The sequence below is a fragment of the Octopus bimaculoides genome, chromosome Z, assembly GCF_046866305.1.
Source record: "Octopus bimaculoides isolate indiv1 chromosome Z, ASM4686630v1, whole genome shotgun sequence".
Taxonomy (NCBI): domain Eukaryota; kingdom Metazoa; phylum Mollusca; class Cephalopoda; order Octopoda; family Octopodidae; genus Octopus; species Octopus bimaculoides.
In genome coordinates this window covers 5,326,180-5,343,049 of record NC_142944.1, presented here as the reverse complement: position 1 = coordinate 5,343,049, position 16,870 = coordinate 5,326,180, and positions in this window count along the sequence as shown.

The window sequence follows — 16,870 nt, the reverse complement described above, 5'->3', positions numbered from 1 at the left end:
AAAAATTTCAACAAGAACTAGTTTTTAGCAACTAAAATGATATTTATTGAATGAATTAACCAAACTTAAAATTTAAAAAAAAATTCCGCAATAACAAGAAAATTATGACTTTAGACATTCTGACCTATTTGCAGAAGAATTCAAAACATAACTTCTACATTTACTTTATTTGAAACTTTTAGTTAGGCAGAGTAAATTATAGGGACAAAAAGTGTGTGAAAATATAGAGAAAACGGTATTCCTTCGATATGATTTAGTACAAAACTTAGTAGCTTCATTTAGAATTCAGTTAATTTTTCGTACAAACTTCGATATAATGTAAACATAAAAAAATACTTGTTATATAAAATTAATTTGAGAAGAATTGTATTTAATTATAAATAGAAATTAGCACTGTTGATTTGTTTAAGAAGGAAGTCCTCTCCGTTGCTTAATTACATTTAAACAAGGCAATGATGTATGAGCTAAGAATGACTGTTATTTTGACCTGTGAGACTAGCAGACTTGTATCTCTTTCTCTTAGTTGCTGGCTAAGCAATAAACTCGTACTTTATTTTGAAATGGCTTGTTGGCACCAGAGAGATCTACGTATATCTTTCCTCCTCAAAAACGAGTCTTATTTCGTAACCTAACATTTAGCGGGGTAAAAATCAGGATTATTTTGGTGGAACTGGAAACTAATGAGGTAAATGACAATGCAAATTTCAATGTATAAAGAGTGAAAGGAAATAAGTCACAGAAAACACCCTCAGGAAAAAGTGTTACATTTTATCTAAATTCCATAAACAATATTTTTAATCTTTTAATAAAAATAACGCAATTTATATTACAAGTATCTGAAAATTGTGTTTTATGCAATATCTTGAACATCACTGACAAATTATTTGAAAATCAATTGCACTTTCATTCAATAATTTTGTATTTATGAGTGGAAATTTTTTTATGTTACTAGAATTCGTAATGGATTACTTTCTGATTTATGCTAAGTACTCGAAGAAAACTAATATTACTTTCAAACTTTGATAAAAATTCTTCGATAATTGCCATTTTGAAGTTTTCTGAGTTCATATTTTGTGTACTCTGCGATTACCAAGAGATGATATCGCTTTTCATGGAGATATATTATAGGGGTCCTATTATCCTTGATGTAACAAAAGTGAGTAACCCGGCTTTCACGGTTCAAAACACATTTTTTAAAGTAAATAAATACTTGATTATGCGATCCATTGTGGTTTTTGCGCATGCATAAAAAAATACGGACCAGATGCATATGCAAAGGAATTTCGACGTGACCATCTCGCCTTTCTTTAAGAAAACGTCTTCCAGATTAATACTGGCATAACGGGTCCCAACGGTGAGTAACCCTAAACCTAAAATGACGCATAACTCTAACTCCATTTCTAAACTCTGAACTTGAAACCCTAAGCAACAGCATGAGTTGTGCACACGTCGGTGCATTTGTAAAAACTAAAATTAACTGGGCTGTCAAACATTTATGTTGAAAATTCTCTGTTATGGATTGATAAGATTTTGGGGTAAAAAACATGATGATCCAGCTTAATATTTTTCATTCTTGAGTGGCTGTGTGGTAAGTAGCTTGCTTACCAACCACATGGTTCCGGGTTCAGTCCCACTGCGTGGCACGTTGGGCAAGTGTCTTCTACTATAGCCTCGGGCTGACCAAAGCCTTGTGAGTGGATTTGGTAGACGGAAACTGAAAGAAGACTGTCGTATATATGTATATATATATATGTGTGTGTGTGTTTGTCCCCCCAACATCGCTTGACAACCGGTGCTGGTGTGTTTACGTCCCCATAACTTAGCGGTTTGGCACAAGAGATCGATAGAATAAGTACTAGGCTTACAAAGAATAAGTCCTGGGGTTGATTTGCTTGACTAAAGGCAGTGCTCCAGCATGGCTGCAGTCAAATGACTGAAACAGGTAAAAGAGTAATTGAATTAGAGTTGGTATGGCTTACAGTTAGCAAAAGATAATCTTAATTGCATGTGTAAACACTTGTTTCATAAAAGTTAAACTTAATATAATTTCCTATATTATCATTAGATCCATACTTATAAGATATGCTTAAAATTCAGAGTTTCCGTTGGACTAACGAAAGATAACGCAGAAGTCAACAGGTTTTTGAGCTAAAAATGCAGAATGGTGAAACGAAATAACTCTGACTTCTACTGTTTGGGCTCCTTAGCCAACAGGAGGGCCAAGCAACAAAATCTCTCAGAAACTACATCCACTGTCTTAATTGAAAGACACATTAAATGATGTAGTCCTAGATATCACATGACCGACTAGGTTATCTGATGTTACACATCACTGGTCACAATGTGCTTTGCATTGTTTTAGCCTTTGAATGACGTCACCCTGCTGGCTAGGTGAGCAGGGCAACATTGTTCCATGATCAAAAACGAGTCTAGAACAACATGAAATGAAGTGTTTTGCGCAAGAACACTACATATCACCCAGTCTGAAAATCAAACCTACAACTGTGAGTGCAACAGCCTAACCACTGGGCTACACTCCTTCACAGTTCTATATATTATTACTATGACTGAATAGAATATGGGGTGATCTCAGCCAGAATTCTGTTGAGCATAGATCTGATGGTCCAGAGTTGGCCTTGTACTCTTTTACTCTTTTACTTGTTTCAGTCATTTGACTGTGGCCATGCTGGAGCAACGCCTTTAGTCGAGCAAATCGACCCCAGGACTTATTCTTTGGAAGCCTAGTACTTATTCTATTGGTCTCTTTTGCCGAACTGCTAAGTTACGGGGATGTAAACACACCATCATCGGTTGTCAAGCGATGTTGGGGGACAAACACAGACACACAAACTTATACATACACATACATATATACGACAGGCTTCTTTCAGTTTCTGTCTACCAAATCCACTCACAAGGCTTTGGTCTGCCCGAGGCTATAGTAGAAGACACTTGCCCAAGGTGCCACGCAGTGGGACTGAACCCAGAACCATGTGGTTGGTAAGCAAGCTACTTACCACACAGCCACTCCTACGGTTATATTGTGCTAAACAACAACAACTAAAGCATATAGCAATGCTTATTTTTTTTGGTCTTTTGATTCTGTGGACCATAAGTGGCATCACTGGCTTCAGAAGGAGAGGAAATTCCAGATTGATGGTGACCTGAATGGAAATTAACAGACAAATTATTTATTGTGAAATTTGAAGGATGACACATAACAGAAACAATGCAAAGTGTTATGCAAATTGCTGATTCAGAGAAATGGAGGCCATTGTATTACATTGTATGACAGGAAATATGACAGAGAGAAATTAGATGCTTTTTCTGAGAACTGAAGAGTATAGTGTTTGGTGAATGACTCTTTGTCCATCAGCCAGATGACTCGTTTATAGATGACGATGTCTGTGTGAGTAACAACAGAAGCACTGTCCCCCCACATATACTACTATATGAATTAGCATTCAATCAAGGTTGAAGTTTATTTTTGCTTTTGAAGAAGCCTAGTCTTTAGGATGTAGTAATGTTCTATACATATATACATACATAGGAAACTTATATATATACACCATTCTGCTTAAATAATGGAACTGCAAATACAATATCCTTACGTATCTCACATCTGTTTTCATTCCTCCACTTCACTCTGTATTTCATATCTTCTCTATAATAACTGTTGCTTAGCCATTTTCTCGCACCATCTCTGATGGAGGGATGTATGAAATACCCTGGAAACAGCTGTAAGACATTCTCTTTATAAATGTTCTGAAAGCTATTCATAGCTTTGGATTTTTTTTTATCTCATTCTGTTAATTATTATATATATATATATATATATATATATATATATATATACACACACATATACATATATATTATATGGGTAGTTAGTGTAAATCCAAGCTGCTTCCTCTTGCTCTTTACTAACTAGGATCTTGTACATGCAAGTCTAAATTTCCTCCTCCATGATAAATAGTATTTTATTGCTTTGTTTATTTATTTATTGGTACATTTTAATATATATAACTATATATTTATATATATAGATTCAGATGAATATGGTACTTAAGTTGGGGCACCAGAATTTAGTACGGTATTATCCATACAATTAAAATCAAAATAAGCAACAAGGATATCCAGAGGTAATGCAGTAAGATTGTTTCAGGCAAATCCATTTAATTGAACAATGCAATCATTGCATCACTTTAAAATGCAGAGCAATCCTCAACTGCATAAAGACATAGAATTTAATCAAATTAAAACAGATGGACACATTAGTATAATCTTACTTAATATCTCCAGAAAGGTAAGGAGATAGACAAAGAACATGCTGTCTTCACTTCAGCTTAGATGCTACTAAGGTATCAGGAAGAAAGACTTGTTACAGATTTGGCTTGTCACTTTTATATGGGGTCAGTTTTAATTTATAGACTAGTTTATCAAATCTTTGTATATCTAAGGCCAAAAGAACAAGTACTACTCCTTGTTCTTTTGGCCTTATACTAATGTGTCCATCTGTTTTAATTTGATTAAATTCTATGTCTTTATGCAGTTGAGGATTGCTCTGCATTTTAAAGTGATGCAATGATTGCATTGTTCAATTAAATGGATTTGCCTGAAACAATCTTACTGCATTACCTCTGGATATCCTTGTTGCATATTTTGAGTATATATATATATATATATATATATATATGCCAATAAGAAAATGGAGGGGATCAAGAGGTGGTATTCATCAACTTTTAGACATTATATTATGTCTATTTATTTTTAAAAAAACAATTATAACAATAAATAGACATAATATAATGTCTAAAAGTTGATGAATACCACCTCTTAATCCCCTCCATTTTCTTATTGCTGTATAAATTAAGGGTAAAAAAACTTTTTACCCTCACCCATTTATTACATTCAGTAGTGTAATTGCCATACAATGAAAAAACACTAGTGTATTAATAATTGGGTATTCTACCAGCAGAATATTGGATAGATATTATCCCTTAGTTGATCGGATTCACAACCTCTAACTTTCTTGGAATTATATATATATATATATATATATATTAATCAAAGTGCACAGTATTATAAGTCCATTACGGCCAATCTCACTGATCAGTTTCACACTAGCGATTCAATAGAGTATTAGGTAACAGTTCAATTATGTAACCCTGCATGCTTCAGAGATGAGTCTTTACATTTGTAGTAACTTTGTTGTTTGTATGTAGCTAAGCTGTAGTATTACCATTTCTCATTGACACATGTAGTGAATATGTTTTTGTTCAATTCATACATTGTTGTATCTTTTATTGGCAGATAAGGCTATTATTGTTCACACCATTAATCTAATCATTAAAAAGTTTTTTTTCTTTTTTTTTCAGGATTTACATTTTTATGCTGTATCTTGATCAATTTGATATCCAGTTGTCAAGTATTTTATTGATGAAGCATCCATACTATGATTCAAACTAAAATTAGGGTAATGGCTAATGAGAATGTTTTTACTGTTAGTTTAGAAATAAAGATTCCTAGTTCACATTAATTCTGATTATGACGACCAAAAAATTTCATAACATTGTTCAGATATAATATATATTAAAAAAAAAATATATATATGTCAAGAGAATCAGTTTGTTTGAAGATTGGGTTAATAGCCTTGTTAATAATAATTCATCTTGGATATTTACTTTCACAGAGAAAATTATTATCAAAGTTTCTCTTTATGAAAGCTGTACAAGTCTAATGTGAGATTTTTTTTATTGCCCACAAGGGGCCAACACAGAGGGGAGAGTCTAATGCACAAGTGTAAGATGAGGTATCTAGATTCTATATGGATGACACCTGTACATGGGAAAATCATAAAGGTTAAGCAGTGATGTCCTCTTTCTAAAAGTGTGTCTTTCTAATGAAAGCATAATTTTGTTAATATTTGGAAGAAGGGGCTTTGACCATGATCTTTACAGTTCCTCCAAGAGTGGTGACCTTCATGGCATCAATGTTCCATTCTAAATGTTGCTCAAAAGATATAAACAGGGTGAAGATACCTGAAGACCAATATTCTGAGAAATAAGGGTTGGGTACAATGACTCATTCAGAGCTAAGTGGGGTGGGGAGACACCAAGAACAATAAAACCCTTAAAGGACAAGTGAGTCAGGGGTGTCTAAATAGTGGATGTATTAGGTTGGTTATTCATTTGATAAAGATAGCTCAGATTACTTGAGCTTATATGTAAGGGCTCTGATTTTTACCACATTAAGCGTTAAGTGCCACCTTGCCACATTTTCAGTTTATTCAGATATTCTTGATTGCTTTCCGATTTGTTTACATCATCATCATCATCTTGAATAGAAATATGGTTAAAGTTAGCTATAGTTTCTTCCCCAACACAGACTCAATGATCTTCAGTCACAATAAGAACAGAAGCGTTAGGAACACCCCACATTGATCTTATGTGTGTATATATATATATAAGATCTTGTAAATGTAAATTCCTTAGTAACTGTTCTCTGAACAATATACACCTGAAAACAGCTGGTTTAAAGGTCAATACCACAGACATAGATGGGATCACAAGAACTTACTTTGGAATGACTTCAAATACCTTCAAGGAAAGATACACATGGCCATTGACTTCGTTTAGACAAAATAATAAAAGATATGCAACATCTTTGTCTAATATGGTATAGAAGTTTAAACATAGGCATGTAGATAATCCCTGAATAGAGTAGAGCATCATAGTTAAAGCCAACAAATATTAGGGACAAGGCGGTGAATGCAATATCTGAATTACATAGAAATAAAACTGCATAACTCTAATGATGAATGTTTTGCTTATTAGGGAATAAAACTTCTTCCCTTGCTGCCACAAACAATAGTTTAAACTGCAGAATTTCAAACATAACCCCATCACAGACCTCACCACCTATTCAGCTAGGATAAATTAAAGATATAATATTAATATCATGCATGATTAACATAATAAATGTACATTGTTTATTCAATTTTAGGAACTCATGCTTGAATTCTAAACTGTATATATATATATATATATATATATATATATATATATATATATATATATATATATATATATATATTTAGATTGAAGCCTGGTGTTGCCATCCGGTTTCACCAGTCCTCAGTCAAATCGTCCAACCCATGCTAGCATGGAAAGCGGACGTTAAACGATGATGATGATGATGATGATATATAGTTGAAATTTATAGAAAAACAAAAATTGAAGACAGGTATATAAACAATAAACAGGTGTATTAGTTTAGCGCTCAGGAAGGTGAGAAAGTCTTTTACATTGAGCCAACAGAAAGGAACACGAGGAAATAAACAGAGAGAGAATAAAAATACTTAGGAGCCAACGGTCAATCAAGATGGTGCCAAAAAAAAAAGAACACATGCAATACTCATTTATTTTTATCAAAACAATTAAAAGTTATGGTAAAATATCAAAAACGAGGAAAATCTAATGTGCTAATAATTCTAATGAATTAAGTATTATAACATTGATGTGATACTGTATAAACTACCTGACATCATAGGCTTCAGGTTTTTATTGTTGGAATTAGCATGAGACGACAAGCAGTGGCAGACAACAAGGGAAGCAACGCGAGCTGTTGCATCCCTTTCCTTGTAATATTTTCACATTTTTTTCCGATAAAAATGCCTCAAAGACGATTTTTTTCTAGTAAGAGCTGATAACGAATAGTTTTTAGATGCTAATAAATACTTATACACTTAGATTAAGTTTCTGTCAATTTGCAATATCTATGATATATATAATCTTACATTGTTATGTTACACTTACGTAGGAAAAGGGAAGCAAGTTGACATTTTGCTTCCACCAGAAAAACAGTGAAAAGATAACGTGTAGTTTTCTTCGTTTATTCAACTAATATTTTACACTTTTTCAAATTACAGAACAACCTTAATATAAAATGGAAGCAAACAGTGATTGTGTTTCAAGTCAATGTAACTGCATAATTGAAAGTTTGTTGAGTAATAAGTTTTCTTCATGAACTTACGCTAAAAATGTATGTACTGTTCAAAGTGGTAGACGAATTCCTGATGTTTCTTTAAGGAGTAAAGCAAAAAAATTGTATTCGAAAGTTTAGCAAAGTGCAATATGAGAAGACAAAGTTAACAGCTTGTTCTAGCTTCAATAAATTTTACTGTTGGCCCTGCCTGTTATTTAACAACGAAAGATATACGTGGAATTCATATGGATATTGATTTTTTATTAAACAGCCAACATCAAAAAAATATAGAACTCATAATGAAAAAGTAAAGATAAAATAGGGAGATCTTAAGACGATTAATTGATGTAGTTTGTTTTTTAAGTGAACAGCAACTAGCATTCAGAGATGATGAATCAGCTGATTCTGGTAGTAAGGGCAATTACGTAGAAATACTCCACCTCTGTAAGAAATACGATCCTATATTATTATCACATTTGCAAGAGGCAGGCGTTTTTACTAGCACTTCAAACAGATTTCAAAATGATTTAATAGTGTGGCTGAAGTTCTTTTAGATAAGATTAAATGGGGAAATTAATGATTCAACATCTGTGGCTATTATTTTAGGTGAAGCAACTGAAATTAGAACTGTAGCATAGCTTTCATTTGTAGCAAGATATGTTATAAGTGACGGTAATATTGCAGAAAGATTTTTAGGATTTTTAAACGTAAGTTCTGATCGTATGGCAAGTAGTTTGTCAAAAATTGTTCGATAAAATAGAAGATTTAAAAATTGGTCGTAAGTTTGTGGCTCAAACTTATGACGGTGCAAGTGTAATGTCAAACAAATTAAATGGTTTGCAAAGAAGACTTGAAGAAAAGTATCCTCATGCTATTTTTGTTCATTGTGTGGCCCATAGATTAAATCTAGTTCTGTCTCAAGCGGCTGCAAATATTCAAGAAGGTTATAAGTTTGTTTTTGGGGTTTTTTTTTTTTGCATCTATTAGATATTGAAATTAAAAAGCGTTTTCCAAAAGTGACGCTAACTCGCTGGAACTTGAATCGTTCATTGGTAGAAACAGTTCGTGAATATCATGAGCAACTTGCTGATTTATTCCTAAACATCATTGACTGTATGACTTTATGATTAGAGTGGTAATCATGTATCATGCCTCACCAGATATTTTGAGCATTTTTGCAATTGTCCCTGATGGACCTACAGTTTATCTTCATGTCTTTGATTGTATGTGCGTGTGGATAGGGGCTGGTGACCTTGAAGTGTGCATGTGTAGGTGTGGATAATGGTGTGCGTGCTGGGAAGTTGTCAATGCTAGTGAGTGTATGAGGGGGTGATGTGGTGGGGTTGGGGTGGGGTATGTGGGAGTGAAATGGGGCGAGGTGGGAAGGGATGTATAAGGATGGTGGGGTTGGAATGTGTAGGGGTGGGGTAACAATGAAGGGAGAAGGTGGGTAGGAGTGAAGAGCGGAAGTAGGTGTCAGAGCAAGAGAGGAGAGGAGAAGTGGGTGGGAGTGAAAGGAGGAAGTAGGTTTGAGAGAAAGAGAGGAGAGAGGAGGGAGGTTAGATGAAGAGGGGAGGAGAGTTGAGCCCATGTGGCGCAAAGGAGCAAATAGAGAAGATTAATTCCTGTTCATGGCGAAGACAGGAGTTCGGATGGCCCCTATGCAAAGACAATCCGAACACAGACAGGTGTTGTAAAGAATGACCAGTGGAGCAGAAATGGTGCGGCGAGCTGACAGAAACGTTAGCACACAGGGCGAAATGCTTAGCGATATTTCGTCTGCCGCTACATTCTGAGTTCAAATTCCCCCGAGGTCAACTTTCCCTTTCATCCTTTCTGGGTCGATAAATTAAGTACCAGTTACGCACTGGGGTCGATGTAATCGACTTAATCCCTTTGTCTGTCCTTGTTTGTCCCTTCTATGTTTAGCCCCTTGTGGGTGATAAAGAAATTAGAAATGGTGCGAGACCGGGGTTTCATTGCCGAGTCTGATGTCTCAGAGGTGTTCTGCAAACCAGTCAGCCAAGCGGCGTCCTGTCTGGCTGATGTACAGAGAAGGACAGAGAGAGCACGAGATGCAGTAGATGACATTGCTAGAAGTGTAAGTGAAGGAGTCAGTGATATGATAGGGTCGATGATGGGTGTCTGTGAGGAGGGTGGTGTTGGAGAGGTAAGGGCAAGTGCGACAGCATGAACGAGAGCAGGGGAACAAGCCAGATTAGGTTAGGGAAGAAACTGTGGACCACATAGGTATAAATTCTCCTGGGAAGGTGACATTGATGGGGTAGTTGGTGTGGGCATGCTTCTTGCAGAGAAATGGGTGTATAAGGTTATAAAGGTGGTTAGAGTGTGCAATAAAGTACTTAAACTCAGGTTAGTCTTGCAGAATAGTATAGCTACCTTTATCTCTGCCTATGCCCCACAAGTATGCCTACCAAATGAACAGAAGCATCACTTTTATGATATTCTTCTGCAGGCTACCTCAAAGATGAAAGACAATGATCTCATCTATGTGGTTGGGGATTGCAATGAGTATGTCGGGCAACAGTCAGGTATTTTCCATGGTGTACATGGTGACCATGGAATTGGTTTCTGAAATGAAGAAGGGACAAGGCTGCTGGAGTTCTTTGATGCAAATAAACTATTGATCTGCAACACCGACTTCAAGAAGCCAACCAGCCACTTGATAACCTACCAATCAGGTGACCACACTAACCAGATTGATTACATTCCCACCAGACAGTGGGATATATGGTTACTCATAAATACAAAGACCTTCCCTGGTGAAGAATGTATCCACCAGCAGAGATTGTCATAAGTGACTTTAGACTTCAGGCTGGAAAGATGCCAAGAATCAAACCAATCTGGAAAAGAAGGATTTGGAAGTTTAAGGAACCTTTATATGGTCAGAGATTTAGGGACACCTTAATTGAGAAATTTGATGAGATGGAGGAGGAACTACAGACTTGTAACATAGAGGGCAACTGAGAATTCCTGCGGGACAGCCTGTTGAGTGCCACAGACTAAATCTGTGGCTAGTACAAAGTCCCATCCAGACCTAGGGTGATGTAGTAGTGGAACGATGATGTAGACAAGGCCACTGGAGCAAAGAAACAGACCTGGAAGGACTGGAAGTGTTGGGGTAGCAGGAAACTGTATCAGATAGTCAGAAGAGATGCTAGGTGATAGTTATATCTAGCCAGGGGAGAAGCACAAAAGAAGAAGTTTGCCTAAGACCTGTGACATGAGGACCAGAGACTTGAAGCATTTTGGATTGCAAAACAGTGTGAGAGAAAATCATGATGTCATAGGAGAGAAATATGTCTGCATGGATGATGGTGCCCTTGCATGTAATGATTCTGCAAAGAAAGAGGTTTGAAAATGCCATTATGAAAGGCTGCTAAACATGGAGAATGAATGGGAGAAGGAGAGTCTGCCAAATGTTGACCCAATTGAGGGACCAGCTATCCAAATTGACAGTACCTTGATAGATAAAGCAATTAAGGATATCAAGACAGAGAAAGCCTCCAGCCCATCAGGGATCACCACTGAGATGCTTAAAATATCTGGTGGAGTAAGGTATAGTCTAGTCATCCATATAGTTAATCAGGTTGTCCATGAGGTTAAGAGAGAAAATAGTTCTTGTGTGTGGAAGGTGCACCAATTGTACTGCACTCAATAGATTCCAGATCCAAGTGAATTGCAGGTTCCAAGTAAGGTGAATGATAAACGGATAATAACAGAGAGATTGTGATACACTACAACTGTCTCAGGCATGTTTTTAATTGATGAGCAGATGTGTTACATCATGCAAAAAAAAGAAAGAAAACGTTTCCATTATGTGAATACACGTAAGAATTAAACATTTTGAACATCTCAAGAACAAGTACAAAGTGCCATTTCGACTCTGGTTGGTAGAGTCAAAAATAGCACTTTGTGTTGGAATTGTGATGTTCAAAATGTTTAATTCTTACATGAATTCACCTGATGAAAATGGTTTTTTTCACTTCTATTCATCAATAAAAAACATGTTTGAAATAGCTGTAGTGAACCACAATCCATCTGTTGTTATTTGTTTATCATTCACCTTACTTGGAACCTGCAGTTCACAAGGGTCTGGAGTCTATTAAATGCAGTACAATTGGTGCAGTGTTTGTACCTATGTGCAGCCTTGGGACTCGTTGCTTATTCAGTCAGCCATTTGTGATTGTACATACAACTGGAATATAAATCTCTGTTTACTGTAGTATGTATTTTTCTTCACATATTGTTTGTATGCACTGACCCAACCATTGTGCTTTACTATCTAAGGACCTGACTTGCTTGAATCTTGAATTTGTATATATGCGTATATGTATGTATGTGTGTGTATGTGTGTGTATACACATATACATATGTTAAATAAAATGACACAGCCTTAGCTTTGTTGTTTCATTTTACTTAACACATACATGCTCACACAAGACCCACATTAGACTCCTCACTCGTATTATTATCGAACTGGGAGTCTAACTACAGACCTCCCATAGCACTTACAGAGCCTTTCCTGCCATCTTGGGTCTTATGGATACCAACAACTCTCATATATATTATTACCTAATAAATCATATATATATATATATATATATATATATATATATATAAATGTATCTATACTTTAATAAAGAGAGGTACTTATAAATTAATTACAAATATGTAACTCATTAAAGTTTACACTGTCTAGGAAATTTTTTGAAAATTCCAATTTTAATTTAAAAAAAAAAATCAAAATGTGGTTTTCTAAATTCTTTATTATAGAAGATTTCAATTACACAATTCAATCAGAAATCTAATTTAATTCACTGCGAGACCGTGTTTTTTAACATCATACCCCCTTCATTTCTATCCCTTTCCTTGAAATACTCTCTCTCTCTCTCTCTCTCTCTCTCTCTCTCTCTCTCTTTCTCTTCCTTTCCATATCTTCTTTGTTTACCACCTCTATTCCTATTAATCTTCCTCTTTCTCTATCCTTATAGCTTTTTACTCTCACTCTTATCCTTATCTTTCTCCTTGCTCTTTCAATTAATGTTTTGACTTGCCCCTACACACTCTGTTATTTCCACCCACATTCTTTTCAGCACTGTCTCTCCACCCCTTCACTCTACCATCTCTTTTGAATTGCTTTCATTAAAAATAAGCATTTACAAAGTTTTTCTTTGAGATATTTGGGGAATGTTTGTGAAAAACTTTACTCTATTTCTTTTTATCATATCAAATTACAAGAGAATAATACAATATGCATATTGTACTATTTGTTTCCACATTAGCAATTTTCAATTCAGCATGAGTCATCCAAAAAAATATGTGACTGAAACAGAATGGTTGACAACAAAGGGAGAGAAAGGTAACTGAATGATAGAATACCAGAGCAAAATGACTGAAATACATGTCTGAATATGTATATAGGCATAGAGAGTATAATTCTGCTTTTGCTGCACGTGACAGACTGGTTAGGGTATCTCAAGAACAGAATAATCTACTTCAAACAAAACAATACAATGAGCCAGTTTTGACTGTCTGTGAATAATCAGGTGCCAATTGATATTCATCATCAAACAGGCAGAATATGCAGACAAATATCTCACACAAATAATGATGAGGTTCAAACTGAAACAGCAGTGCAAACAGAGTGCTGAAAGATCAAACCAAAAATGTACAGTAGGAGAATAGAAGAAAAAAATCTTCCATACCAGAAACATGTTTATTAAAAGGTTTAGCAATGCTAATTTTAACAACTTTCAAGAATAGGCTGTCCTCTCTGTTATCCAGCTACATTATGCAGGGAGACTCTTTGACAATGTCTGTTTACACTGCAAATCCTACAGATGGCCTTCTGAATCGAAAATTCTGTGTTGCTTTGAGGGGAAGGTAAAATTGGACAAACTGCATCCTCCTCTGCCAAATATTCTTTAGTATTTTGATGGTGATCAGACAGGAAACAATTTCCTGGAAAATATACATTCAAATAACAATGTGCAAGCATTAGCAAACCTGGCTGGGTTGCAGAGAAATGAGGACCCCACTGCATTTCATATGGGTCCACAATTTGCACTATGTACACCATATGGAATCTCTATGTACACTACATGGAATCTCTATCTACACCTTTTCCACATACAAATAGGACATTTTCCAAAATGGATTAGCATTCTGTCTATTTATCTGCTTACTAGAATTTTGGCTCTTCCTTGTTAAGTTAACTTTAATTTTTTGATTCCAAACATAGAATTTATTTTATAATTCTACAACATATTCATCAGCACAGAGGAGCTCCTATGGGCAACTGGTTTTTTACATCCTCTGTTATGGTTTAGAGGACTCTGATAAACACAAGAGCACTGAGAAACGAGCCTTGCACACTAGATTTATTGCTGTAATCATTACTATTACCTTATTGAAATCTCCTCTGCACATAGCCTGGATAGCTCTAGCTTCCACAACAACCACCAGATTTGAGAGTAAAGGACTTTGTTGAAAGCTTTCTCCAGGTTGATGAAAGCCAAGTAAAAAGGTTCACTTCTGGTTAAATACTTCTCTTGCAATTGCCTTGCTAGAGAGCATCAGTGGTACTTCTCCCCCAGCATGAAACCAAGCTGCATCTAGTCGAGTTTAACTCTCTTCCTAATCAGTTGAGCTATAACTGTTTCTGTAACTTTTACAACTGAGTCAAACAATTTTTTGATTCTCTCTTAAGCATTCTCTTTATCCATTTCTATAACGCTGCTGCACTAGTCACTGACGCAATCATACATAAAGATACAGAAATACACACGTATCTAACTATAATATTTACTAGAAAAAATGAAAATTCTATTGTAGTAAAAAGGAATGTGTGCAGATACTTGAGCTAAGATTCAGTGTTACCAGCTACATTCCATGTATAGCTTTTAAAATTTCATGAATTCACATCTTGTAAGATAAAATCTCCCAATATGATTCGATGATTTAAAATATTTCCTTTAAAGTCTATGGACTTAGAAGACGTCTTTGAGTATTTGATTTGTAGCACTAATTATTTCTAGCTTTTTCTTTTTCTTGATATAATCCTGAGTGAACCTGAAAAAAACATTAAACATTACAATTAATTATTTGGATAATATTTATTTTCCTTAATTTTCTTTTGAGCCATGTATTATACTTATTTCTATGCACAAACATTATTACAAGTCAACTAGCTAAAAAATGTCAACTAAAATCTATTTCTGTATTTTTGAAATATTTACATTGAAATGTAATTGGAAAAATAAAATTTACATATGATGGCTCAGGCTATTGGATGTATATTATACATGGTTGGTTACAATGTACTTCCTTGCATTGTTGTAGTTTTAGAATGATGTCACCCTGCTGGCCAGGTAAGCAGGCCAGCATTTCCCCTAAATAGAACACTAGTTCATCACAGGGTGACACAGTTACAGCTGAGTGGACTGGAGCAGCATGAAAGGAAGTGTTTTGCTCAAGAACACAATGTACTCTTTTGGTTTGGGAATCAAAACCATAATCTTGCAATCATGAGTGCAACACCCTAACCAATAAATCATTCATGAGTGTAATCATGGGAAAATAGCTTATTCAATTTCGTTTTTGTATTTGGTTTGCAAGATTCTTTATATGAATCTGTGTGTTGAAGCATATTTTATTGTCTGGGGAGAGTCATTCTCTTTTAGTGCCTTATTAATTTAACTCACTCACCGGTTTGATTTCCATTCATTAACTTATTTATTTTTCTAACATTTTCATTGCGTCTTGCAACTTTTTTAATAGCTTATTTAATTAAAACCATTCTTTCCAAAAAGTATATTTTTTAGCGTACAAGACCCATTAATAAAACAATCTCAATATTTACTTTCTTCGTTATTGACCCTCCTTTAATTAAAATACACAAAGGAATGTAACTAATGAAAAATAACTTGCTTTTAAATGTTTTCTACTAATAATTTAAATCACTTACATGTACTTCCTTGTACATATTTCATTTTAATGAATGAATGCATTTTCTTTTGTATGAATATAAACCGTACCTTTGTAAGTAAGTTTTTTTCAAACAAATGAAATCTCTGGAGTGAAGCACAAAATGTCAGAAAGTAGGTAGGAAGGTACTATTGCATCAATATAGAGACTATCACTTAAGGCAGTAAATTAACAGTCATTAGAGAATCTAAAAACATAAATGAAAAAATATAAAATTGCTTTGCATTCTTTATCCTACCACTTCATGTTCTATGTTCAAATCTTGAAAAGGTCAAAATAAGAACGTTTTCTAAGCAAAAGGGTTTCTTCTTCCCAGTGAAATTTCTGGGGAAGATGCTTTTGTATTACTATAGAGATTAATATATGCATAAGAATTCTGCTTTTCAAATTCAATAGAAATTTTGACATTTAGCCCCTTGAACCCCATTTCAAACTGCTACATAGACAACATATATAAAAAGAGAAGTTAAGAGAAAATATCAAACATGCTCTTAACTATGCACAAACCAGGAGAGCAAACTTTTAATTTCCAATTTTTTTCTTATTTCCCAATTATTTTTTATTTCCTTGACTTTGAATTTTTAGTATTTGACAAGATGGACAGACACATTTAAACCGATAATATTTTATAAACATTTCTTATTTCTTTATTGCCCACAAGGGGCTAAACATAGAGGGGACAAACAATGACAGACAAAGGGATTAAGTCGATTACATCGACCCCAGTGCGTAACTGGTACTTAATTTATCGACCCCAAAAGGATGAAAGGCAAAGTCGACCACAGCGGAATTTGAACTCAGAATGTCACGACAGCAGACAAAATATCGCTAAGCATTTCGTCTGGTGTGCTAACGTTTCTGCCAGCTCGCCGCC